The 25,700-nt window shown below is 41.4% G+C and overlaps 1 protein-coding gene across 4 annotated transcripts in view; it reads left to right on the forward strand.

Annotated features, from left to right (window-relative positions):
* Window positions 1-25,700, forward strand: part of LOC106607715 (ankyrin repeat domain-containing protein 6) — a 61,470-nt gene that overhangs the window by 15,637 nt on the left and 20,133 nt on the right. Inside the window, exon 1 of one of the 4 annotated variants that reach the window (XM_014204969.3) lies at window positions 18,471-18,663. The exons of the other annotated variants lie outside the window; for them this stretch is intronic. The gene's annotated coding sequence lies outside the window, so the exon portion shown is untranslated. Of the gene's footprint in view, window positions 1-18,470; window positions 18,664-25,700 lie in introns of those variants that run through there. 4 annotated transcript variants of the gene reach the window in all.

Genomic DNA, 25,700 nt, shown 5'->3' on the forward strand with positions numbered 1-25,700 from the left:
GATGAGATTCTTTTTACATTGATTACGGTTTCACTTCCCAGGTGGTGAGACAATGCCTATTATCAACGTACAAGATAAATGAGAAGGAGAGGAAGGAAGGGGCCATTTAATGATGGATTACTAGCCTACTACTGCTATGTTTTGTATTTTTTATTGACATTTTAGGGAATTGTGTGGTTAGTGTGATTGTAAAACAGAAGTGCACCTTTTGACATAAATAGTAGGCCATTGAACAAGTGAATAGCCTGGTTGGACAATAAAAATATATTTCTTCACTCCTTTGCCTTGCAGGTTCTCTAAACCTCTTTATTGGTACAGTAAACGCTTGTCATTACCCACAGCTCCTTGCTCTTTCAACACAACCACATCTGCTATCATTAAGTGTTTTAGCGCAGAGGATTTAAGGTGTTTCGCCTATATTAATAGAGCAGCGACAGGCCACCACTCCCAAAAATATTTGAAAAAACATACAATTACTAAAACCAGATAAAGTATGTAAAAAGATAATGGAGCTATACATTTTTTCCACATTTTCTTACGTTACAGGCTTATTCTAAAATGGGTTAAATTTTAAAAAATCCTCTTCAATCTACATACAATACCCCATAATGACAAAGTGAAAACAGTTCTTTTTTGTAAGGTCCCATAGTTGACAGTGCATGTAAAAGCAAAAACCAAGCCATGAGGTTGAAGGAATTGTCTGTAAAGCTCCAAGACAGGTTCCAAATTTCTGTAGCATTGAAGGTCCCCAAGAACAGTGGCCTCAATCATTCTTAAATGGAAGAAATTTGAAACCACCGACTCTTCCTAGAGCTGGCCGCCCAGCCAAACTGAACAATCGGGGTAGAAGGGCCTTGGTCAGGGAGGTGACCAAGAACCCAATGGTCATACTGACAGAGCCCCAGAGTTCCTCTGTGGAGATGGGAGAACCTTCCAGAAGGACAAACATCTCTGCAGCACTCCACCAATCAGGCCTTTATTGTAGAGTGGCCAGACGGAAACCACTCCTCAGTAAAAGGCACATGACAGCCCACATGGAGTTTGCCAAAAGGTACCTTTAGGACTCAGGCCATGAGAAATAAGATTCTCTGGTCTGATGAAACCAAGATTGAACTATTTGGCCTGAATGTCAAGCTTGTCTTCTGGAGTAAACCTGGCACCATCCCTACGGTGAAGCATGGTGGTGGAAGCATCATGCTGTGGGGATATTTTTCAGCGGCCGGGACTGGGAGACTAGTCAGGATTGAGGGAAAGATGAACGGAGCAAAGTACAGAGAGATACTTGATGAAAACCTTCTCCAGAGTGCTCAGGACCTCAGACTGGGGAGAAGGTTCACCTTTCAACAGGACAACAACACTAAGCACACAGCCAAGACAATGCAGGAGTGGCTTCGGGACAAGTCTCTGAATGCCCTTGAGTGGCCCAGCCAGATTCCGAACATCTCTGGAGAGACCTGAAAATAGCTGTGCAGCAACGCTCCCCATTCAACCTGACAGAGCGTGAGAGTATCTGCAGAGAAGAATGGGAGAAACTCCCCAAATACAGCTGTGCTAAGCATGTAGCGTCATACCCAAGAAGACTCAAGGCTGTAATTGTTGCCAAAGGTGCTTCAACAAAGTACTGAGTAAAGGGTCTGAATACTTATGTAAATGTGATCTTTTTTTTATACATTTGCACACAAAAAAATTAAAAACCTGTTTTTGCTTTGTCATTATGGGGTATTGTGTGTAAATTGTTGAGTAAAATGTATTTAATATTTTTTTTTAAATAAGGCTGTAACGTAAAAAAAGTGGAAAAAGTATACTTAACAAAAATATAAACGCAACATGCAACAATTTCAAGTTATAGTTCATTTAAGGTAATCAGCCAATTTAAATAAATTCATTAGGCCCTAATATATGGATTTCACATGACTGGGAATACAGATAGGCATGTTGTTCACAGATACCTTAAATAAAAGGGTAGGAGGGGTGGATCAGAAAATCAGTCAGTACACGGTGGGAACACCATTTGCCTCATGCAGTGCGACATCTCCTTCGCATAGAGTTGATCAGGTGGTTGACTGGCCTGTGGAATGTTGTCCAACTCCTCTTCAATGGCTGTGCGAAGTTGCTGGATATTGGCGGGAACTGGCACACTGTCGTACACGCCAATTCAGAGCATGCCAAACATGCTCAATGGGTGACATGTCTGGTGAGTATGCAGGCCATGGAAGAACTGGGACATTTTCAGCTTCCAGGAATGGTGTACAGATCCTTGCGGCATGGGGGGCCGTGCATTATCAAGCTGAAACATGAGGTGACGGCGGCGGATGAATGGCATGACACTGGGCCTCAGGATCTCGTCACGGTATCTCTTTGCATTTAAATTGCCATCGATAAAATGCAATTGTGCTCGTTGTCCGTAGCTTATGCCTGCCCATAACCCCACCGCCACCATAGGGCTCTCTATTCACAGTGTTGACATTAGCAAACCACTCGCCCACACAATTCCATATACATGGTCTGCGGTTGTGAGGCCGGTTGGACGTAGTGCCAAATTCTCTAAAATGAGGTTAGAGGCGGCCTATGGTTGAGAAATGAACATTACATTCTCTGTCAACAGCTCTGGTGGACATTCCTGCAGTCAGCATGCCAGTTGCACGCTCCCTCAAAACTTGAGACATCTGTGGCATTGTGTTGTGTAACGAAACTGCACATTTTAGAGTGGCCTTTTGTTGTCCCCAGCACAAGGTACACCTGTATTAATGACCATGCTGTTTAATAAACTTCTTGATATGCCACACCAGTCAAGTGGATGGATTATCTTGGCAAAGGAGAAATGCTCACTAACAGGGATGTAAACAAATTTGTGCAAGAAATTTGAGATAAATCATATTTTTTCTGCCAATGGAACATTTCTGGGATATTTCAGGTCATGAAACCAAAACTTTGCATGTAGCGTTTATATTTTTGTTCAGTGTATTTTCAAATATGATTATCTTTGAGAACTAACAATCACCAAAATAAAACAGACAGTCATGGGGCCACCATTGATTTAGTTATGTTTCAGTCACTCACATAGCATGAAGAACACGGCATAAGCCTTGGAAAAATGTGTAGAAATTAGCTTTGAAACAGCAACATTGAGTCTCTGCGGCCAAGAGGTCCTTTAAAAACAATGTGGGTCTGAGATGGTCCCCCCCACCCCACGCTGCTGAAACATATTGATGTTTGGTCCTTCTTTTCAGAGGCAGGCTGAAAGGAGATGCTCCAAACAAAGCAGTGGTAGTGGGGGGAGTAAGTCTTCTCTTCAGGCTGTGCCTCAGCCTTCATTTCACACAAACATTTGTTAGCCCTCTGCAGCTGGAGACTGGGTGACAAGGCTGGCAGGCCCTTTGCTGTGCACTTGCTAGTGTGTGTGTGTGTGTGTGTGTGTGTGTGTGTGTGTGTGTGTGTGTGTGTGTGTGTGTGTGTGTGTGTGTGTGTGTGTGTGTGTGTGTGTGTGTGTGTGTGTGTGTGTGTGTGTGTGTGTGTGTGTGTGTGTGTGTGTGTAGAGGGGCATTTCCATATAAACGAACCCGTGAGCAGCAACGTGAAGTTCATAGGAGCGTGTCAAATGAAAGCTAAGAGTCTGTTTTAGGGAAATAAATATATATAGACAATTTTCCATCATACATTTTTTTTAAATAAGCAAAAGGCTTTGATTTCTGGTCAAACAGATGAAAAGCAGGTCTTTGAAATGCATCAAAACATAATAATGCTGAAGTAAATGCCCTTGCCCAAAAATATAACTTATTTTTAGTTGGAGAAATCATTTGCCTTCTGAACTGTAAGTTTAAGTAACATTGCTTTGTAATTCTATTACCAAAACTCCACATATCTTTAAGATATTTTCTAATTTCTCTCCCTCATGAGGGAGGATAATGAAAGTTTACATAAGTAAGCAGTAAAGCTAGACCTACCAATTAGTTAGTGTTTTTACTGATATAAAGTTTGGTAATGAATTATTCTTTTTTTTTTGCTTTGGTACTGGTACTATTTTCACAAGTATGTGGTACATTTTCACAACTTTTAGTACAAAACTGGTCCCACTTGAAACGCAGCCATTCTTTCATCCAAAACCTGTCATTTTGTGCATTCATTTGGATGTAAACATCTCATCACACAACCATTTGATTCAAAATATAAGTTTATTGGGAAATGTAATAGAACATTGGTTTAATCACCAAAACACAGCTTAATATATTTTCAATTTAGTCATTTTAACTACCAGTTAATCCAATAGCATATAATGCAAGATAAAAGTTTCAAATCGCCCTTAGAAATGTTGAAAGTTATATGCTACAGTACTGTAAATTACAGCAGATCACAGTTTTAGGCAATATGCTTACATTACCCAACAAAATTGAAAGATAATCTATAATTTCCATAATATATACCCAATGTGTAATCAATATTTTTTTTTTCAGATATATTTGCCACATACAGTAGGTCTACTGTCTAATCAAATGTAATGCACGCATTCATTTGCGTCAAGCCTGTCTTGAGCATTTGGCCATAAATTGTCATCCACATCACAGTGAATGTCCTCATTCACTACTTAATGAGCTGATGATGGCGCCGGAGGAGATGGCTGCCATTTTACGTGCTCCTAACCAATTGCGCTATTGTGTGTGTTTTCGCATTATTTGTAACCTATTTTGTTCATAATGTTTCTGCCACCGTCTCTAATGACCAAAAAGAGCTTCCGGATATCAGGACAGCAATTACTCACCTCGTACTGGACAAAAAATGTTCTTTAACGAGTGGGACGCAAAGGATTTACTTCAGACACCCGATAAGGCCCAAATCCCTGTAATTCGTATGAAGAAGAGACGGAGATATTGGGGACGTAGGTCGGGGTGCCTTGTAAGGATCCGACGGCAATTGAGTAATCCCCGTCTACCATCAGACCTATTACCCAACGTGCAATCATTGGATAACTAAATGGATGAACTCAGATCAAGACAATCCTACCAACAGGACATTAAAAAAGGTAATAGCTTGTGTTTCACCGAGTTGTGGCTGAACGACGACATGGATAACATACAGCTGGCTGGGTTTTCAGTCCACCGGCAAGATAGAACAGCTGCCTACGGTAAGACAAGGGGTGGCGGTCTCTGTCTATTAGTAAATAACAGCCGGTGCACACAATCTAATATTAAGGAAGTCTCAAGGTTTTGCTCGCCTGAGGTAGAGTATCTCATGAAAAGCTGTAGACCACACTATTTACCAAGAGTTTCTATATTTTTCGCCACATTCTTCATTTATTTACCACCACAAACTGATGCTGGCACTAAGAGGGCACTCAACAAGCTGTAAAAGGCCATAAGCAAACACGAAAATGCTCATCCAGAGGCGGTGTGCCTAGTGGCCGGGGACTTTAATGCAGGGAAACTTAAATCCATTTTACCTAATTTCTACCAGCATGTCACATGCAACCAGAGGAGAAAAAAAACACTCTAGACCACCTTTACTTCAACACCTTTGGGATGAATTGGAACACCGACTGCGAGCCAGGCCTATTTGCACATCAGTGCCCGACCTCCCTATTGCTCTTGTGGCAGAATGGAAGCAAGTCCCTGTAGCAATGTTCCAACATCTAGTGGAAAGCCTTCCCAGAAGAGTGGAGGCTGTTATAGCAGAAAAGGGGGGGATCAACTCCATATTAATGCCCATGATTTGGGAATTAGATGTTCGACAAGCAGGTGTCCACATACTTTTGGTCATGTAGTGTATACTTGTGATGGTTCACAGTAGCATCACTCACAATCACCCTTTAAAAAATGTATTTTTACAGTATAGTTCCAATATGATGTTGTGAAATAGCATGTGCATAAAATAGTATCAGTAATACAGTATATAGTGTTGTACTTGAACATACTCGGCCCTCAGTTGTTTCACCCGGTCGTTGTTTCTCTCAAAAAGCACCGGGTAAATGGGTTTCATAGATACCTGGTGTCTTTTCAAAAGGCGGGTGAATGTTGGTAGGTTGATGCCACGTTGGCGTCATCGTTCTCCCCAATGGCCTGCTTTATTTCGGACAGCCGTATGTCATTCCTGGCCCTCATTATTTCCACCACTGCCCACTCCTGCTGGTCGGTCAGCACACGGCCACAGACACCACCATGGGGTCTTCTGTCAATTCTGAGGGTAGAACAGAGTATACTGTCAATAGATCATACTGTAACATGTTTTGTGAATTTACATGCATTACAAATTCATTTACTGTAAATGTAATGGTAAAGCATAGTGCATATCCTTCAGACTTACCAGTTTTCTTGGCGAAATGTTCTCAAGATTGAATGTATCTTTTCAGAATGGGGTGAACTCATTTGGCAGCCTCTGCAATTGTAAGGCCTCTGTTTACCACGTGGTCAACGACGATGGTCCGGACTTCATTAGACAACAGTTCCCTGCCGTCTGCCTCCCCCTCTCTCTCTGATGTCCAACTCTTTGACGGGGCCCATGCCCACCTCTTTGACCTGATTGTTTGGGCCCATGCCCACCTCTCTGACGGGCCCTTTTTCCACTAGCTCTTTGATTTCTTCCTCTCCCTTGCTGTCTATCCTGCTCCGTGTTGAACGAAATTGCAGGTGTTCACACACCCACTTTGGATAACTAAAAGGAATTTCATATAAAGAAAGGTTACTGTGCGAGTGTTGTCTGTTGTACTTAGTCAATTGAAAATGTGCTTTAAAGTTTTTTTTAAAACAGCCTTTTTGAAGATCTATTTTGATTTTTGTACTAAGAGTTGTGAACTTTGACCACATACTTGTGAAAATAGTACCAAAGCGATAAAAAAACTGTAAGTGATTAAAACTCAGCAACAGAATTACTGCAATTGAATTGGCCACAATGGTAAATCACAGTAGATAGAAAGGACATGCTACTGTCCTCCCTTTCACTGGCATACTGTTATGTTCAGCTCATCATTTTTTTTCTTCGGCTTTCTGTCGTCTGGTGGTCAAAGCAAGACTGTGAAAACAGTCTGGACAACACCTCCCTCTCATTCTCTCTCACTGCCACTCTCTGTTCTCTCTCTCTCTCCAGTTAATGTCACCTCTCCTGGCTCTTACTGACACCTACCCTCTTTCCATTTACTGTAACAAGCATCCTCACCCACTGAGCACCGACCGACACCGGACGTCCATGGATGTTGAAAAGTAGTTGAAATTTGGTCAGTTGACCCTGGCCGGAGCCAATCTGAACCAATCATAGACGTCTATGTTTCACAAGTTTGGATAGTTCAGTACAGTAGAGCACACTAGAGTATAGTACAGTATGATGTACTGTATTGTTCTGTACCCTACTCTACAGAACCTTATTGTATGTACTCTACTGTACTCTACTGAACTGTGCTATGCTGTACTGTACTTTACTCCACTGTACTCTACGTTGCTGTACCGTGATTTCCAAACATATTTGTCTATGATTGTTTCAGATTTGGTCTCGTCCGGACCAACCAAATGTGGTCTTGTTTGGGGCGGAGTTCATTACAATAATAGCCAGTGTGTAGGCTAATATCCAAATATGGAAAATAAGGATATTGCATATTTCTACCTTTGTGTACCTATTCAGGAAACATCACCATAAAGAGAATGATATTCATATCGATAATTATGCATTTCTGTATAGTACAGATCAGGGACCCATGATATAATTCCATTACCGTAATTCCGTTACTGAATGTAAATCCACTTCACCTACTCTAGTTCAATAACCAATTTGAAACTTAATCGGAGCAGATACAGATGTAGGATCTTAATTTGATCACACTTGTTGCTGAGAATTTCCCTGCGCTACAGGAAATGAAAACTTGTAGTGAATGTGAGGTTTAAAAAGGCTTTTAAAGTTTGTAATTTCCACTTTAAAATGGCAGACTTGATTTGTCCTAACGGAAAATGTAGCAACCAATACAAAGAAATTCCATTAATTATAATCCATATAATAATTCACATTTTCTGTTGCTGCAGTATAATATTTCTGCTGTAGAAACTGGCTCAAATGAAGATCCTACATCTGTATTTAACAGAGTTTTTGGAAAAGGTGGTCACATAAAAAACGAAGGAGGTTTTCTGTTACCAAACTTTGCACCTGCGCAGGTCTTCCAGTAAATGTGTTTTTGTAAAATTGTTTGTGTTCAAAGTAGTCCTTGTGCATAGAGTTATATGGTTTGTTAAACTTTGAAATCAATGGTTTTTGTCTGGCATACATTTTAAAGTGAGAAATCTGAGTCAAAGCGTAATTCCATTTCCGTGGAATTACCCAGAGGGAAAGAGAGAGATTTGTGTTTGACTGGCCTCTCTCTGACTAACACAAGGGGCCTTTTCTGTTCAGTGGTCCAGGACAATGAATCCAAATCAGATGATTAGGATAACTAGATTGACCAGAGTCTAGAGTCTTTGGTCAGTACAGTATCTTCCCACAGCTGGAAGTGTGTGTATACTACTGTGGCAGCGCTGGTCTTGTGACAACATCCTAAACCTCACTTATTTATTGTCAATGTCTGCATATGAGGCTGAAATCTTGGCTTGCTATAGAGGTTACGACCCCTGGGAATACCTTTGATGTTGAGTGTCTTCGAAATGCTGTTAGCGTTATCTCCAGTCTCACATCTGGCAGGCATCAGTCACACACAGAACAGCTTAATTATCACTGTCCAACTACCTCAGAGTAACAACAGCCCTGGAGTCTTTCCTCAAGGCTGACACTCACGAGTCGCCCAAAATAGACTTTTGGAATTGGGTCATTTGAAAGTATAGGATCTATATTTAGACTATTTAAACTATCTGACTATTTCGATTTTGTGATTAGTGATTACCATAAATCTCTGATTCAGAAATAAACTCCTTGATCTGTGTGTGTCAGAGGTTTCCAAGGCTCCACCCCTGGAGGAACCGGGGCTATGAGCTCTGAAATAGATCTTGGGATTAGCGAAAGGGTCAAAGTTTTGATTTAATCTCTCTCTTTCTCCTTATCTCTCTCTCTGCCCTCTCTTTCTCTCGGCCCTTTCTTTCTCTGCCCTCTTCTCTCTCTCTGCCCTCTCCTCTCTCTGCCCTCTCTCTCCCTCTCTCTCTCTTTTTCTCTTTCTGTCTTTTGTCTCTGTCTCTCTCTGTTTCTGCCTCTGTTTGCTGGAAGTGGGGGTGGGGAAAGACAGATGGCTGAGTTTGACTAAATACTGGGGACTAGGGAGCCAATCCTGCTCTGGACTGAGTGCTCGTCTCAGTCATTGTCTAATCACGTCGCTGATCCCTGTTCCATACTCCGCTGGGGAACACCCCTACAGCATAGAACATGACCAAAGAAGCCACAGCTACAAGTTGTATTTCAGTCAAATGTAAAAAATAAAATAAAACAAATTATATGCTGCCAGAAAATTAAATAGATCACAATCCTTTGGGGTCAGACTCAGGAATCTTGTCTCTGGCTTACTTCATTACAAACAACAAAGATGCTTGACCCAAGCAATAAGGGTCCCAGCCAAGCTGGCGGCTCACTGAGTTAGTGAAACTGGTCCAGCAGATGCCCTGAGACATAAAAAAACAACACAAGCAAGGCCTTCTTTTTCAATCCAGAGGCTCCTCTCATCTTGCTGTGGCTTCATGGCTTCTTATGTAACCCCCTCTGTCCCCATCGGCGCTAGCTCTGGAAGGTTTATGTAAGAGTAGAGGGAGATCTCTAGAGTAGAGCTACAGCTGGTCCAGAACACAAGAGGTTAAATCCCTGTGTGTTAGGCTAGTCTATGCCCCAGAGCATGCTAAAGAAAGACTTACTGTTGTTGTGGTGGATGGATGTGAGCTTAAACAAATGGAGGGAGAAAGTGCCCTCACTGATGGGAATGTTAGAGACAGCCGGCAGCGACTTAGAATGACAAGAGCACAAACACGTTCATTCTAGCGCGTTTGTTATAGGTCTCATTGTGTGGATGTAATGTTGTTGTTTGGACCGGCTCCATCCTGTGCTGTGTGGATGTAATGTTGTTGTTTGGACCGGCTCCATCCAGTGCTGTGCTGTGTGCATGTCTCAGGTGGAGGTGAGCATTGCTCTGACTCACTCTACAGTACATGAAGGCCCGGCAGTGTTGGCTGGCTCCCCGTACTGTTTCTGTTGCCAGGTGTCTGAAAACATTACGCTGGACTCCCTGGGGAATCGTTTGTTTCTGTCAACCAGAATAGCGGTTGTGGGTTTTCCTGACATGCTTCATGGATATCAAGTGCTGTGCAGTTATTCAGGAGGTGTGCAGTTTTCTCCTCGCTTATCGTTCTTGGCACCTACCAACTGACAACTGACTGCTTAAGTTCCATTGAAGATGAAGTGCTAGAAAATGAAGCCGATCTAGAGGTGTTAAAACACTTTAGACTTTTGGACTTTGGGCTAGGACTGGGCGATGTATCCTGTTCAAATCACGTCAAATGTTATTTGTCACATGCGCCAAATACAACGGTTGTAGACCTTACAGTGAAATGCTTACTTACAAGCCCTTAACCAACAATGCAGTTTTAAGAAAAATAAGTGTTAAAATAGGAAAAAAATTGGTAAGTAAAACATTTAAATTTAAATAAAAAAAGAATCAAAGAGAAGCAGTGATATAACAATAGTGAGGCTTTATACAGGGGGTACCGGTACAGAGTCAATGTGCAGGGGCACAGGTTAGTCGAGGTAATTGAGGTAATATGTAGCTAGAGTTAAAGTGACTATGCATAGATAATAAACTGAGAGTAGCAGCAGCGTAAAGGGGGGGGGGGGGTCAAAGCAAATAGTCTGGGTAGCCATTTGATTAGCTGTTCAGGAGTCTTATGGCTTGGGGGTTGGGGGTAGAAGCTGTTAAGAAGCCTTTTGAACCTAGACTTGGTGCTCCGGTACAGCTTGCCGTGCAGTAGTAGGGAGAACAGTCTATGACTAGGGTTGCTGGAGTCTTTGGCAATTTTTAAGGCCTTCCTCTGACACCGCCTGGTATAGAGGTCCTGGATGGCAGCAAGCTTGGCCCCAGTGATGTACTGGGACGTACGCACTACCCTCTGTAGTGCCTTGTTGTCGGAGGAACTTCAAGCTCTCAACCTGCTCCACTACAGCCCCATCGATGAGAATGGGGGCGTGCTCAGTTGTCCTTTTCCTGTAGTCCACGATCATTTCCTTTGTCTTGATCACGTTGAGGGAGAGGTTGTTATCCTGGCACCACACGGCCAGGTCTCTGACCTCCTCCCTATAGGCTGTCTCATCGTTGTCGGTTATCAGGCCTACCACTGTTGTGTCATCTGCAGACTTAATGATGGTGTTGGAGTCGTGCCTGGCCGTGCAGTCATGAGTGAACAGGGAGTACAGGAGGGGACTGAGCACGCACCCCTGAGGGGCCCCCGTGTTGAGGATCAGCGTGGCAGATGTGTTGTTACCTACCCATACCACCTGGGGGCGGCCCGTCAGGAAGTCCAGGATCCAGTTGCAGAGGGAGGTGCTTAGTCCCAGGGTCCTTAGCTTAGTGATGAACTTAGAGGGAACTATGGTGTTGAACGCTGAGCTGTAGTCAATGAATAGCATTTTCACATAGGTGTTCCTTTTGTCCAGGTGGGAAAGGGCAGTGCAATAGAGATCGCATAATCTGTGGATATGTTGGGGCGGTATGCAAATTGAAGTGGGTCTAGGGTATCTAGGATAATGATGTTGATGTGATCCATGACCAGCCTTTCAAAGCACTTCATGGCTACATGGTCGGTAGTCACGTAGGCAGGTTAACTTAGTGTTCTTGGGCACAGAGACTATGGTGGTCTGCTTGAAACATATTGGTATTATAGACTCAGTCAAGGACAGGTTGAAAATGTCAGTGAAGACACTTGCCAGTTGGTCAGCGCATGCTCGGAGTACATGTCCTGGTAATCCGTCTGGCCGTGTGGCCTTGTCTATGTTGACCTGTTTAAAGGTCTTACTCACATGGGGTACGGAGAGCATGATCACACTGTCGTCCGGAACAGCTGATGCTCTCATGCATGCTTCAGTGTTGCTTGCCTCGAAGCGAGCATAGAGGTAATTTAGCTTATCTGGTAAGCTCATGTCACTGGGCAGCTCTCGGTTGTGTTTCCCTTTGTAGTCTGTAATAATTTGCAAGCGTCAGAGCCAGTGTAGTACAATTCAATCTTAGTCCTGTATTGATGCTTTGCCTGTTTGATGGTTCGTCAGAGGGCATAGCGGGATTTGTTATAAGCTTCCGGGTTAGAGTCCCGCTCCTTGAGCTTAGTGCGGATGTTGCCTGTAATCCATGACTTCTGGTTTTGGTACTGTGGGGATGACATCATCGATGCACTTATTGATGAAGCCAGTGACTCCTCAATGCCAAGTGACTCCTCAATGCCAACGGAAGAATCTCAGAACATATTCCAGTCTGTGCTAGCAAAACAGTCCTGTAGCTTAGCATCTGAGTCATCTGACCACTTATTTATTGACCGAGTCACTGGTGCTTCCTGCTTTAGTTTTTGCATGTATGCAGGAATCAGGAGGATAGTGTTATGGTCAGATTTACCAAATGGACGTCGAGGGAGAGCTTTGTACGCGTCTCTGTGTGTGGAGTAAAGGTGGTCTAGAGTTATTTTTCCTCTGGTTTAAAGGTACTTAGATTTTTACAATACCGTCTATAACAATCTTTTGATACAGTGCTAAACAAATGAAAAGTTCTACAAATTGGACTACTTTACTGTCAGCTTTGTCCTAGTTTGGTTGAGTATAAAACAATCCGAATGGAAAAAAGCCCATTAAAACCACTTAGAATTAATTTCTTGCAATCTTAGGGTCATGACGCAATACGGTCAAAAATGAGAAGAATATAATTATATATTATGTTGGCCATATTGCCCGGCCCTACTTTAGACCATGCCATATTGCAGTGTCTTGAATAGAATTAATATCAGTTCAATAAGGATTCCCTTCCATATGTAATAACATTGTGTGTGTCAGACACATGGCATCCTGTAGTATAGTCATATAGTATAGTATAGTAGTATAGTATAGTAGTATAGTACTATAGTACTATAGTAGTATAGTATATTATAGTAGTATAGTATAGTAGTATAGTATAGGGTGCCATTTGGGAAGCATACATTTGGTGCAGACATGAACTCGGTCAATAACTAAATCAGATTTGACATTTGTTAATTTCAGTGGGTCAGACCGTCAGAAAACCCCAAAATATGGGCAGTTTCAGACACCCATCTGTTTTACAGGAGAACAAGCTGTCAATGCCGAAGATAAAAATGGCACAATGATGATGGACCAAGCATTAGCTGAATGAGTTATCATCAGCTGTAGTACGGCTTATGTCTCTTGGTGCGTCTATGAATGTAGTCCTTCACGTTCACAAAGTTTTTCTCAAACTCTTAAAACAAGTAGCCTACAGTCTCGAAGCATGTCTGATGTCAGAACTACAGTGTAGGCGAATACATGACAGTGACCCAGGGTTGAAAGAGTTATGCTTTAGTATTTTGGCTGACCTCTTGTCGCTGCTATTTGACAGCTCAAGGAATAAACAGCGGCCTAAGACATTCCAACGTGGTCAAGCTAGTTTGGAGGCGGGCAGCCTCCTTTATAACCATTTAACTGTAATTAAATGTAATCTACGTAATCCCCAAAAGTAATTATTTATGATGATCGGCCCATAAACAATAACTAGTAATACTACATACTCCAAAAAAGGCTAAAATCTCACCGTTCTGATAGAAATAGTTGATGTATTTCCTATTCAACAAAACTGTATGAATAATGCTTAAAATTACATATGCTTTCTAAATATAGTATAGTCAAATTATGAAACTACTAACTATAAGATTTCACCTTCCTTAAATGTAAAATACATATTTCTATGTTTAGTGTTTGAGAAAATGTGCATCTTTTCTAAAAGTCTATCTTGGTCAAAACGTCTGCCCCCATTGCTGTGAACGTCTCACAGAGCTCTAGCTTGACTTCTTGAACTCTATGTCTATGACAAACCAAAAGTGTTTTTTGTTTCAAATCTATTTTACATGAATGGCTATAAATCGATCTCTGAATGTGCTACCATGATGAAACCACTCTCTCCTGCTGCGCTACGATGAAAGGATTGTAGGTTTGTGACATAGGGTTCAGCCAAGAGTTGATGGACAGTCAGAAGAGCGAATAAAACGGTAGGAGAGACATCCCAGCTACAAGTGGTTTCAGATTTCACATCCTACATAACACAGGCTCAATTATACTACTGTGTCCGTGGGAACCAGGGCTATCGCTCAATGCTAGCCATTTTGATCTACTGTATCCACAGATTGATTTATAAGCGAAAATGTTTGATCGGAGCCGGTACCAGAACCACGCAGATCCCCTAAACCGGGGACTTTACATTTAAGTGGATTTATTAATATGCTTGAGTATATCACCTCAGAGACTATCCCAGACAAGTCCACCCATCATCCCATTGGTGTGGATGGAAACCGCCTGGAGACCTGACTTTCCCTCAGATTCACAAGATGCCAATCCAGGGATAGATCAAACTACATTGAGGGAGAAGAAGGTTAAATCTAGCAGTCTCAAAACATGCCTGTATAAAAAATACTTTGTGTCCTTAGGCCTCCTCCCTCTCAAAATTGGTATGAAAATCAAAGAGATCTTGGCATTTCTTCGTTTTGAACCGAGTCCTGAGTTCCTGAAAGGTTCGCACAAAAGCCCCGTTGCCTAGCTGCCTGTGAGGATCCCTGTTCTGTCAGCCTTTGTGTGTGGCTATATGGCTGAACAGACCTCTTATGGAGATCCACAAGAATGGATTAATTTCTCAGCTGGCAGGAGGGAGTCATTTAAATGTTACCATAGTACATTTAGCAACCATTTTAACTCAAAGAAAATGTATTTCAGAAAAAAAACTATTCTTTGACTCTAGTTATAGTGCATTCCTGATGAATAGAATAGTAGTTTTCGCATTGTGCACAGACATTCTCTTCTAAATAGCCAACGAAAGGTGACTTTTTTTCCTTGTCAAGTTTATGACATGATAAAAAAGCCCTTGTCAATCTGAAACATTTCAACATGTCTTCATCTGTGTGTGAATTATCCATGCATGGCATTCTGCAGATTTGTAAGGGTATAATCATTGCCTTGCTTTTCTTAACCCCCCTTAGGACATTTCAGAGACTCACCATCTATAGATAGAAAGCTCTGGAATGTCTTTGCCTGTAAGACCCAGACAGAGGAAATGGCTTCCTCCTTCAGAAGCTTCAGTATGATGACATCATTGAGAGTTATATAGATGTTTGTGGAATGAGATATTGGTTGATATTGCAAGAAAATCTGCTCTTGGAGTCCAGTAAGTGTTTTCAATGTTGGCTTCATAAAAAGTAATGTTCTCCGTTTGATTCTAATGGATTTAGGATGTAATGCTTGTATGGAAGATATTCCCCTGGTCTGATTAAACTTTTTGTCATAGCATATTAGGGAACAAAACATATTTGCTATGCTTCTATTTTAAAGTGACAGAAGATTACAACACAGCTACAAGGCCTTCAGAAAGTATTCACACCCCTTGACTTTTTCCACATTTTGTTGTCTTACAGCTTGAATTTAAAATGGATTCAATTGAGATGTTGTGTCAGTGGCCTACACAGAATACCCCATAATGTCAAAGTGGAATAATGGTTTTAGATTTTAATAAAAATTAAAACGTTTTTGAATGGCTACTTCGTCTCTGTACCACATACAATTATCTGTAAGGTCCCTCAGTCGAGCAGTGAATTTAAAACACAGATTCAACCACAAAGACCAGAGAGGTTGTCCAATGCCTCGCAAAGAAAGGGGAAAGGGGATACCTAGTCAGTTGCACAACTGAATGCATTCAACCGAAATGAGTCTTCCACATTTAACCCAACCCCTTAATCGACATCTACGTCACCGGCACTCGGGGAGCAATTGTTGTGGGGGTTAACTGCCTTTCTCAAGGGCAGAACAGCAGATTTCTTTTAACAAGCATCCTTTCGGTTATTTTTAGGATGAAAATACATGGAATAGAGCTAAACACAGGCAAAATCCTGGTGGAAAACCTGGTTCACTCTGATTTCCAACAGACACTGGGAGACAAATAACATTTTGAGCAGGACAATAACCTAAAACACAAGGCCAAATATACACTTGAGTGGTTTACCGATACCACATTGAATATTCCTGAGTGGCCCAGTTACAGTTTTGACTTTAATCGGCTTGAAAATCTATGGCAAGACTTGAAAATGGCTGTCTTGCAATGATCAACAATCAACTTGACAGAGCTTGAAGAATTTTAAGTGCAAGTATTGTACAATCCAGGTGTGCAAAGCTCTTAGACTCAGAAAGACTCATATCTGTAATAGCTGCCAAAGGTGGTTCTAACATGTTTTGACCAAGGCATGTGAATACTTATGTAAATGAAACATTTCTGTATTTCATGTTCAATACATTTGCAAAAAATTGTGTGTAGACGGGTGAGGAAAAAAATGGATTTGATCCATTTGGAATTCAGGCTATAACACAACTAAATGTGGAATAAGTCAAGGGGTATGAATACCTTCTGAAGGCACAGTAAATGTGAAAAGAATGCATCGTGGGTAATGAAGGGTTACAGAAAAGGCACCGTGTTTTCTAAACACCACAGATGTTTTGGGTCTGCTATGTTTGTTAGACGTGTTAGTGCTCATCCTAGTGTGATCACCTTGGCCTGACAATGGCATAGTTCCACATGACAGCGACCGTACAGGAATGGTAACTAACTCTTTTTAATGAGGTCCCCCCGGTGTACAATAGAAAGGACATGGCTTCAGTAATGTATTCTTTTAACCTGGCAACTGTGATACATCCTGGAATATGGTTTGCAAAATATTAAACAGGAATAGCCTACAATGCATTCACTGTGCAATAGGTAATTCAAAGAAGAGTAGAGTTTCATTTCTAAATATATATTTTCATAGATTTAATAATGCAGAACGCTGTTAGTATGATTTACAGTGTACATCAAACATGCAATACATGCGTGTGACAACTATTTGCAGAGAAATAATTTCAACAGAGCCACTAGAGTAGTTGTCAAAGTAGATTAGACTCAGGGGATTTGATGGGACATGCCTTTTCCTCTCCAGATTGAAGCTGAACAATGTTACAGCAAAAATTGTTCAGATTTTTCTTGGTGTCTCTCACTTTCTCTGGAAAGATGGCCGTTTGAGCTAATAGTTAGCTCAGGTTCGTCTCATGTTTCGTAGTCGTACCCTTGGACTTGTAAGGTGCCCAGAATGATATAAGTTGGGACATTCCTGTCTAGTACCATCTTTCTCACTTAGATTTGACCATTGAATTCCCCAAACAACAGCCCTTTATGGCAGGGCCATTTAAAGTGAACTGAGAGAGGAACTGACTGGTGAAGAGGTGCCCTGGCCCCTTCCTATTATAATGGTTGACAGAAGCCACAGATAACACCGAGGTGGGTGCCATTAGCTGTGTAATGATCCAGCCACCTTGAGGCTTTACAGCGTATAGATTCAATAGACTCCGGATTAGAGGCACCCGACGGTTATCTTTGCTTTAATCGTAGCGCTGTATTATACACACCAACATTCATCTGGTTCATTGGGGCCAGGCCTAGAGGTGTGAGGGACTGTGAGAAACTTGATTAAAGCCACAGTGAGAGAGGAGCAGGTGGGCCCCGCTGATCTGTAGCCCCGGTCATAATCAGAGGGACCTGCCTGTTCTGAGCATGCCCAGTCCCTTCATGACAGAGGTTCTGACAGAGAAACACTACTCTTAGTAAATGGAGATTAGGAAGGTATGTAGCATATGTCCCTGATGAAACAGATGTTTTGAAGTGTTATCAACAGACGTACGGTCTATAGCTACAGAATAGTCTGCTTGTTTGATTTATTTAGCTTTTCAAAGAGCTTTATCTAGACAATCTGTTTAAGTCGGTAGGGGGGCTGAGGGAGACATAGACCAGCTTATCTTTCAGGTCTCTCTAGGAGAGGTGGGTGTAGAAGTCAGGCGCAGGAGAGGAGTAAATACGGAGAAGGCATATTTATTAACAGTTCATCAAACACAACAGGCACAGACTAAATAGCAGTCCACAAAAATCACTAGAACATCGTCTAGGGAAAAACACCTGTTAAAAACAATGAACAAAATATACGCCACCCAAAACCAAAGACAGGAAAACGCAAACAAACCCGCACGAAACACAATGGGTAGGGCGAGATTAAATACACCAACTAACCAACCTCAACTAGACACAGGTGAACAGTCAAAACAGACATGACTAAACGAAAAGGAAAAAGGATCGGTGGCAGCTAGTAGACCGGCGACGCCGACCGCCGAGCGCCGCCCGAACAGGGAGAGGAGCCACCTTCGGTGGAAGTCGTGACATTATCCAAACTATTATTAAGACATAGCATGACAGCCGACTTGTTTGGTTCTTTTGGTGGGTTCGGTATTGCCTGTGAAATAGGAATGTCTGAAACCTTAGACTAGGTGCGATGGACCAAGCAGTAGACTGAGATTCCTCAGGGCTCTATAATTAGGATTATCTGCACATACGTCTCAGACACAGAAATGGGAGGTCCACATCAGGAAAATAAACAGGGTAACTAGTGCAGGGACCTGTATTTTTCAGGATTACACGAAGACATGGTGAGCTTCTTCTTCATGTAACTCTACTTTGCCTCTATGGAAGCGTAATGTTCTTTCGTGGTGTAGATTTACAGCTGTCCCTGGAATGTGTAATTTAAGACTTATCCGCCCATTAACTTCTTGAATCGTTGAATTTCATTCACCTGCTGTAGACCTAGCCTATATGTTGCATGGCAAAAGGGGGAACATAATATCCTCAAATAATTGCCTCCACTTACAGCACAAATAGCAAATAGCATGAATTGGAAGCTCTGTAATCAAATAGTGAGTAATGTTAAGACATGTAAGGACCCACTGGGCACACCTCATCACACACAACACAGTTCAAATGGGAATACAATGTCAGATGTTTTGTATTTATACAATAACTTAATGGTGCAATGTGCAAAAATTGCTCTTTCATTTCCTGGTTGCTAAAATTCTAATAGTTTGCCTAATTTCAGTTTATGTGACAAAACAAGCAAGTATAGTGTAGAGAATCTAAACCAAATATATTTTACATAACCCCAAATATTGTATTTTCAGCTGTTTGAAGCTCGGTGTACAAACCCGAAAGTAAACCCGACGTAAAAACAAAACTTAAGAACTATCGCTTCTTAGACTTGCTTTCAATAAGAATGACAGATCAATAACTCACATTTCCATGTGAATTTGGTTGGGTCACCCAAAAAGTTACATATTGCAGCTTTAATGTGTTATCGCTGTGCTTCATCTAATAGCACAAACAAATTACGTGGATTGTAGTTGAGATTACATTAAAAGTACATAGCGCAAGTGATCAATGCTGTTTAAGATTCTGTGCAGATTATTACAGCAGTTGTGAAGCTCTCCAGCGACCTGCGACCTTTGCATGCTTTCTTGAACATGCACGCTTTCTATGATTGCATAAGAAGTCATTTATAGTTACAGTAGGCTAACCTCAAAATGTGGCCATGGATGTGTTACTCATTTTACGGTTGAATAAATACTGTTAAATTAGTTTATAAGATAGCCTTTAGGCTATTTACTGTATTACAAAAGTAATGTTGAAATGTGTTTGGTTGACAACGCAACCAAATATCAACATTTAAAGGATACCTAATGCTTGGATAGTTTCATCTGAGCCACTGGCTTAATCCTATTCTTTAACTTTTTTTTTTGGTTTAGTTGGAGATGTGAGTCCAACATATAATTTGTTAACTTGTGGCTATTTACTGTATTGCAAAAGTGATATTGAATTGTGTTTGGTTGTCAACAAATTCTAGTTTGTATACAAATTAATAATTGATATGTTGGATTCACATCTCCATCTCAACCAAGAATCAAAGTTAAAGAATAGGACTAAATGTGCATTTAAAGTTTGATTATATTAGATTTAGTCCTATTCTTTAACTTAGATTTTTGGTTGAGATGGAGACGTGAATCCAACATATCAATTATTTATTTGTAGACAAACTGGAATTAAAGCCAGACTAAGTCAGTTGCAAAGATGGAACTATCCAAGCAGAAGATACATCTCCGTTAACAACCAAACACAATTCAATATCTAGGTACAGTACAAATTCAACATATTTTATACAAGGTTTGTCTATGTTGAAAATGGGTTACAATGATGACATAATCCTGTGGTTGAAATTTCACCCTCAACAACGACGGCCAGGGTCGACCTATTTGGATTTTTCAACGCCAATACCGATTATTGGAGGACCAAAAAAGCCGATGCCGATTAATCGGCCGATTTTTATATATTTGTAATAATGACAATTACAACAATACTGAATGAACAATGAACACTTTTATTTGAACTTAATATAATACATATATAAAATCTATTTAGTCTCAAATGAATAATGAAGAATGTTCAATTTGGTATAGATGATGCAAGTGTTGGAGTGTTGTGTTGGAGAAGAAAGTAAAAGTGCAATATGTGCCATGTAAAAAAAGCTAACGTTTAAGTTCCTTGCTCAGAACATGAGAACATATGAAAGCTGGTGGTTCCTTTTAACATGAGTCTTCAATATTCCCAGTTAAGAAGTTTTAGGTTGTAGTTATTATAGTAATTTTAGGACTATTTCTCTCTATACCATTTGTGTTTCATATACCTTTGACTATTGGAAGTTCTTATAGGCACTATAGTATTGCCAGCCTTATCTCGGGAGTTGAAGGCTTGAAGTCATAAACAGTGCTGTGCGCCAGGCGGCCCAAACTGCTGCATATACTCTGACTCTGCTTGCACTAAAAGCAAGAGAAGTGACACAATTTCCCTAGTTAATATTGCCCGCTAACATGAATTTCTTTTAACTAAATATGCAGGTTTAAAAATATATACTTGTGTATTGATTTTAAGAAAGGCATTGATGTTTATGGTTAGGTACATTGGTGCAACGATTGTGCTTTTTTCGCGAATGTGCTCTTGTTAAATCATCATCCGTTTGGCGAAGTTGAAGTAGGCTGTGATTCGATGATAAATTAACAGGCACCGCATTGATTATATGCCACGCAGGACAAATCAAATGTATTTATATAGCCCTTCTTACATCAGCTGATATCTCAAAGTGCTGTACAGAAACCCAGCCTAAAACCCCAAACAGCAAGCAATGCAGATGTAGAAGCACGGTGGCTAGGAAAAACTCCCTAGAAAGGCCAAAACCTAGGAAGAAACCTAGAGAGGAACCAGGCTATGAGGGGTGGCCAGTCCTCTTCTGGCTGTGCCGGGTGGAGATTATAACAGAACATGGCCAAGATGTTCAAATGTTCATAAATGACCAGCATGGTCAAATAATAATAATCACAGTAGTTGTCGAGGGTGCAACAATTCAGCACCTCGAGAGTAAATGTCAGTTGGCTTTTCATAGCCAATCATTGGGAGTATCTCTACCGCTCCTGCTGTCTCTAGAGAGTTGAAAACAGCAGGTCTGGGACAGGTAGCACGTCCGGTGAACAGGTCAGGGTTCCATAGCTGCAGGCAGAACAGTTGAAACTGGAGCAGCAGCACGGCCAGGTGGACTGGGGACAGCAAGGAGGCATCATGTCAGGTAGTCCTGAGGCATGGTCCTAGGGCTCAGGTCCTCCGAGAGAGAAAAAGAAAGAAAGAGAGAATTAGAGAGAGCATACTTAAATTCACATAGGACACAGGAGAAATACTCCAGATATAACAGACTGACCCTAGCCCCCCGACACATAAACTACTGCAGCATAAATACTGGAGGCTGAGACAGGAGGGGTCAGGAGACACTGTGGCCCCATCCGGTGATACCCCCGGACAGGGCCAAACAGGAAGGATATAACCCCACCCACTTTGCCAAAGCACAGCCCCCACACCACTAGAGGGATATCTTCAAACACCAACTAGGACAAGCTAGTTAAACTAGTAATATCATCAACCATGTGTAGTTAACTAGTGATTATGTTAAGATTGATTGTTTTTTATTAGATAAGTTTAGTGCTAGCTAGCAACTTACATTGGCTCCTTGCAGCCACAAGGTCCTTTTGATGCTGCACTCGCGTAACAGGTGGTCAGCCTGCCACGCAGTCTCCTTGCGGATTGCAATGTAATCGGCCATAATCGGCGTCCAAAAATACCGATTACCGATTGTTATGAAAACTTGAAATCGGCCCTAATTAATCGGCCATGCCGATTAACCACTCATCTATGAAATGCCAAGAGTTGAGTGGAGCTGAAGTATGGGACTAAAAACAAACAAAAGATAACTATTGTAAAAATATACTGTGCCATAAAATGTATATAGTATGTATAAGCTGGAAGTAGAAGCCTAAGTGTTGTCCATTAGTTTACTCCAATTAGGAAAGGGATGGTAGGGTTAGGGGAAAATAATAATGGAAAATATATTTTAAAAATGGTATCATTTATATACAGTGCCTTCGTAAATTATTCAGACCCCTTGACTTTTTCCACATTTTGTTACATTACAGCCTTATTCTAAAATGGATTTTAAAAGAAAATCATCATCAATCTACACACAATGCCCCATAATGACAAAGTGTTAACAGGTTTTTATACATTTTTGCTAATTGATTAAAAAAACGAAACAGAAATACCTTATTTACATACAGTTGAAGTCAGAAGTTTACATATACCTTAGCCAAATACATTTAAACTTATTTTTTCACAATTCCTGACATTTAATCCTAGTAAAAATCCCCTGTCTTAGGTCAGTTAGGATCACCACTTTATTTTAAGAATGTGAAATGTCAGAATAATAGTAGGGAGAATGATTTATTTCAGCTTTCATTTCTTTCATCACATTCCCAGTGGGTCAGAAGTTTACATGCACTCAATTAGTATTTGGTAGCATTGCCTTTAAATTGTTTAACTTGGGTCAAACGTTTCGGGTAGCCTTCCACAAGCTTCCCACAATAAGTTGGGTGAATTTTGGCCCATTCCTCCTGACAGAGCTGGTGTAACTGAGTCAGGTTTGTAGGCCTCCTTGCTCGCACACGCCTTTTCAGTTCTGCCCACACATTTTCTATGGGATTAAGGTCAGGGCTTTGTGATGGCCACTCCAATACCTTGACTTTGTTGTCTTTAAGCCATTTTGCCACAACTTTGGAAGTATGCTTGGGGTCATTGTCCATTTGGAAGACACATTTGCGACCAAGCTTTAACTTCCTGACTGATGTCTTGAGATGTTGCTTCAATATATCCACATAATTTTCCTTCTCATGAAGCCATCTATTTTGTGAAGTGCACCAGTCCCTCCTGCAGCAAAGCACCCCCACAACATGATGTTGCCACTCTCTTGCTTCACGGTTGGGATGGTGTTTTCGGCTTGCAAGCCTCCCTCTTTTTCCTCCAAACATAACGATGGTCATTATGGAAAAACAGTTCTATTTTTGTTTCATCAGACCAGAGGACATTTCTCCAAAAAGTACGATCTTTGTCCCCATGTGCAGTTGCAAACCGTAGTCTGGCTTTTTTATGGTGGTTTTGGAGCAGTGGCTTCTTCCTTGCTGAGCGGCCTTTCAGGTTATGTCGATATAGGACTCGTTTTACTGTGGATATAGATACTTTTGTACCTGTTTCCTCCAGCATCTTCACAAGGTCCTATGCTGTTGTTCTCGGATTGATTTGCACTTTTCGCACCAAAGTACGTTCATCTCTAGGAGACAGAACATGTCTCCTTCCTGAACAGTATGACGGCTGCTTGGTCCCATGGTGTTTATAGTTGCGTACTATTGTTTGTAGAGATGAATGTGGTACCTTCAGGCGTTTGGAAATTGCTCCCAATGATGAACCAGACTTGTGGAGGTCTACAATTTTTTTTTTAGATTTCTTTTGATTTTCCCATGATGTCAAGCAAAGAGGCACTGAGTTTGAAGGTAGGTCTTGAAATACATCCACAGGAACACCTCCAATTGACTCAAATGATGTCAATAAGCCTATCAGAAGCTTCTAAAGCCATGACATCATTTTCTGGAATTTTCCAAGCTGTTTAAAGGCACAGTCAACTTAGTGTATTTAAACATCTGACCCACTGGAATTGTGATACAGTGAATTATAAGTGAAATAATCTGTCTGTAAATAATTGTTGGAAAAATTACTTGTTTCACGCACCAAATAGATGTCCCAACTGACTTGCCAAAACTATAGTTTGTTAACAAGAAATTTGTGGAGTGGTTGAAAAATGAGTTTTAATGACTCCAACCTGAGTGTATGTAAACTTCCGACTTCAACTGTAAGTACTCAGACCCTTTGCTATGAGACTCAAAATTGAGCTCATGTGCATCCTGTTTCCATTGATCATCCTTGAGATGTTTCTTCAACTTGATTTGAGGGCACCTGTAGTAAATTCAATTGATTGGACATGATTTGGAAAGGCACACACCTATTTATATAAGGTCCCACAGTTGACAGTGCATGTCAGCTCAAAAACCAAGCCATGAGGTCAAAGGAATTTTCCATAGATCTCCGAGACAGGATTGTGTCGAGGCACATCTGGGGAAGGGTACCAAAACATTTCTGCAGCATTGTAGGTCCCCAAGAACACAGTGGCCTCCATCATTCTTAAATGGAAGAAGTTTTGAACCACCAAGACTCTTCCTAGAGCTGGCCACCCGGCCAAACTGAGCAATCGGTAGAGAAGGGCCTTGGTCAGTTAGGTGACCAAGAACCCGATGATCATTCTGACAGAGCTCCAGAGTTCCTTTGTGGAGATGGGAGTACCTTCCAGAAGGACAATCATCTCTGCAGCAAATCACCAATCAGGCCTTAATGTTAGAGTGGCGAGACGGAAGTCATCCTCAGTAAAAGGCACATGACAGCCCGCTTGGAGTTTGGCAAAAGGCACCTAAAGACTCTCAGACCATGAGAAACAAGATTCTCTGGTCTGATGCAACCAAGATTGAACTCTTTGGCCTGAATGCCAAGCGTCACGTTTGGAGCAAACCTGGCACCATCCCTACTGTGAAGCATGGTGGGGATATTTTTCAGCGGCAGGGACTGGGAGACTAGTCAGGATTGAGGGAAGATGAACGGAGCAAAGTACAGAGATCCTTAATGAAAACCTGCTCCAAGCGCTCAGGACTGGGGTGAAGGTTCCCCTTCCAACAGGACAATGACCTTAAGCACACAGCCACGACAATGCAGGAGTGGCTTCGGGACAAGTCTCTGAATGTCCTTGAGTGGCTCAGCCAGAGCCCGGACTTGAACCAGATCGAACATCTCTGGAGAGACTTGAAAATAGCTGTGCAGCAACGCTCCCCATCCAACCTGACAGAGCTTGAGAGGATCTGCAGAGAAGCATGGGAGAAACTCCCCAAGTATAGTTGTGCCAAGCTTGTAGCATCATACACAAGAAGACTCGAGGCTGTAATCGCTGCCAAAGGTGCTTCAACAAAGTACTGAGTAAAGGGTCTAGGGAATATTGTGTGTAGATTGATGAAGGGAAAAAAAAGATTTAATACATTTTAGAGTAAGGCTGTAACGTAACAAAATATGATTTGATATTAGTAAAAGATTGGGAAAGAGAAAAACAAGCAAAAGGTCTGCATTTAAAGTATGCATTGATATGCTATATTATGCACACATCTTTTTGCCT

This window comes from Salmo salar, chromosome 06, assembly GCF_965601325.2.
Source record: "Salmo salar chromosome 06, fSalSal1, whole genome shotgun sequence".
Taxonomy (NCBI): Eukaryota; Metazoa; Chordata; class Actinopteri; order Salmoniformes; family Salmonidae; genus Salmo; species Salmo salar.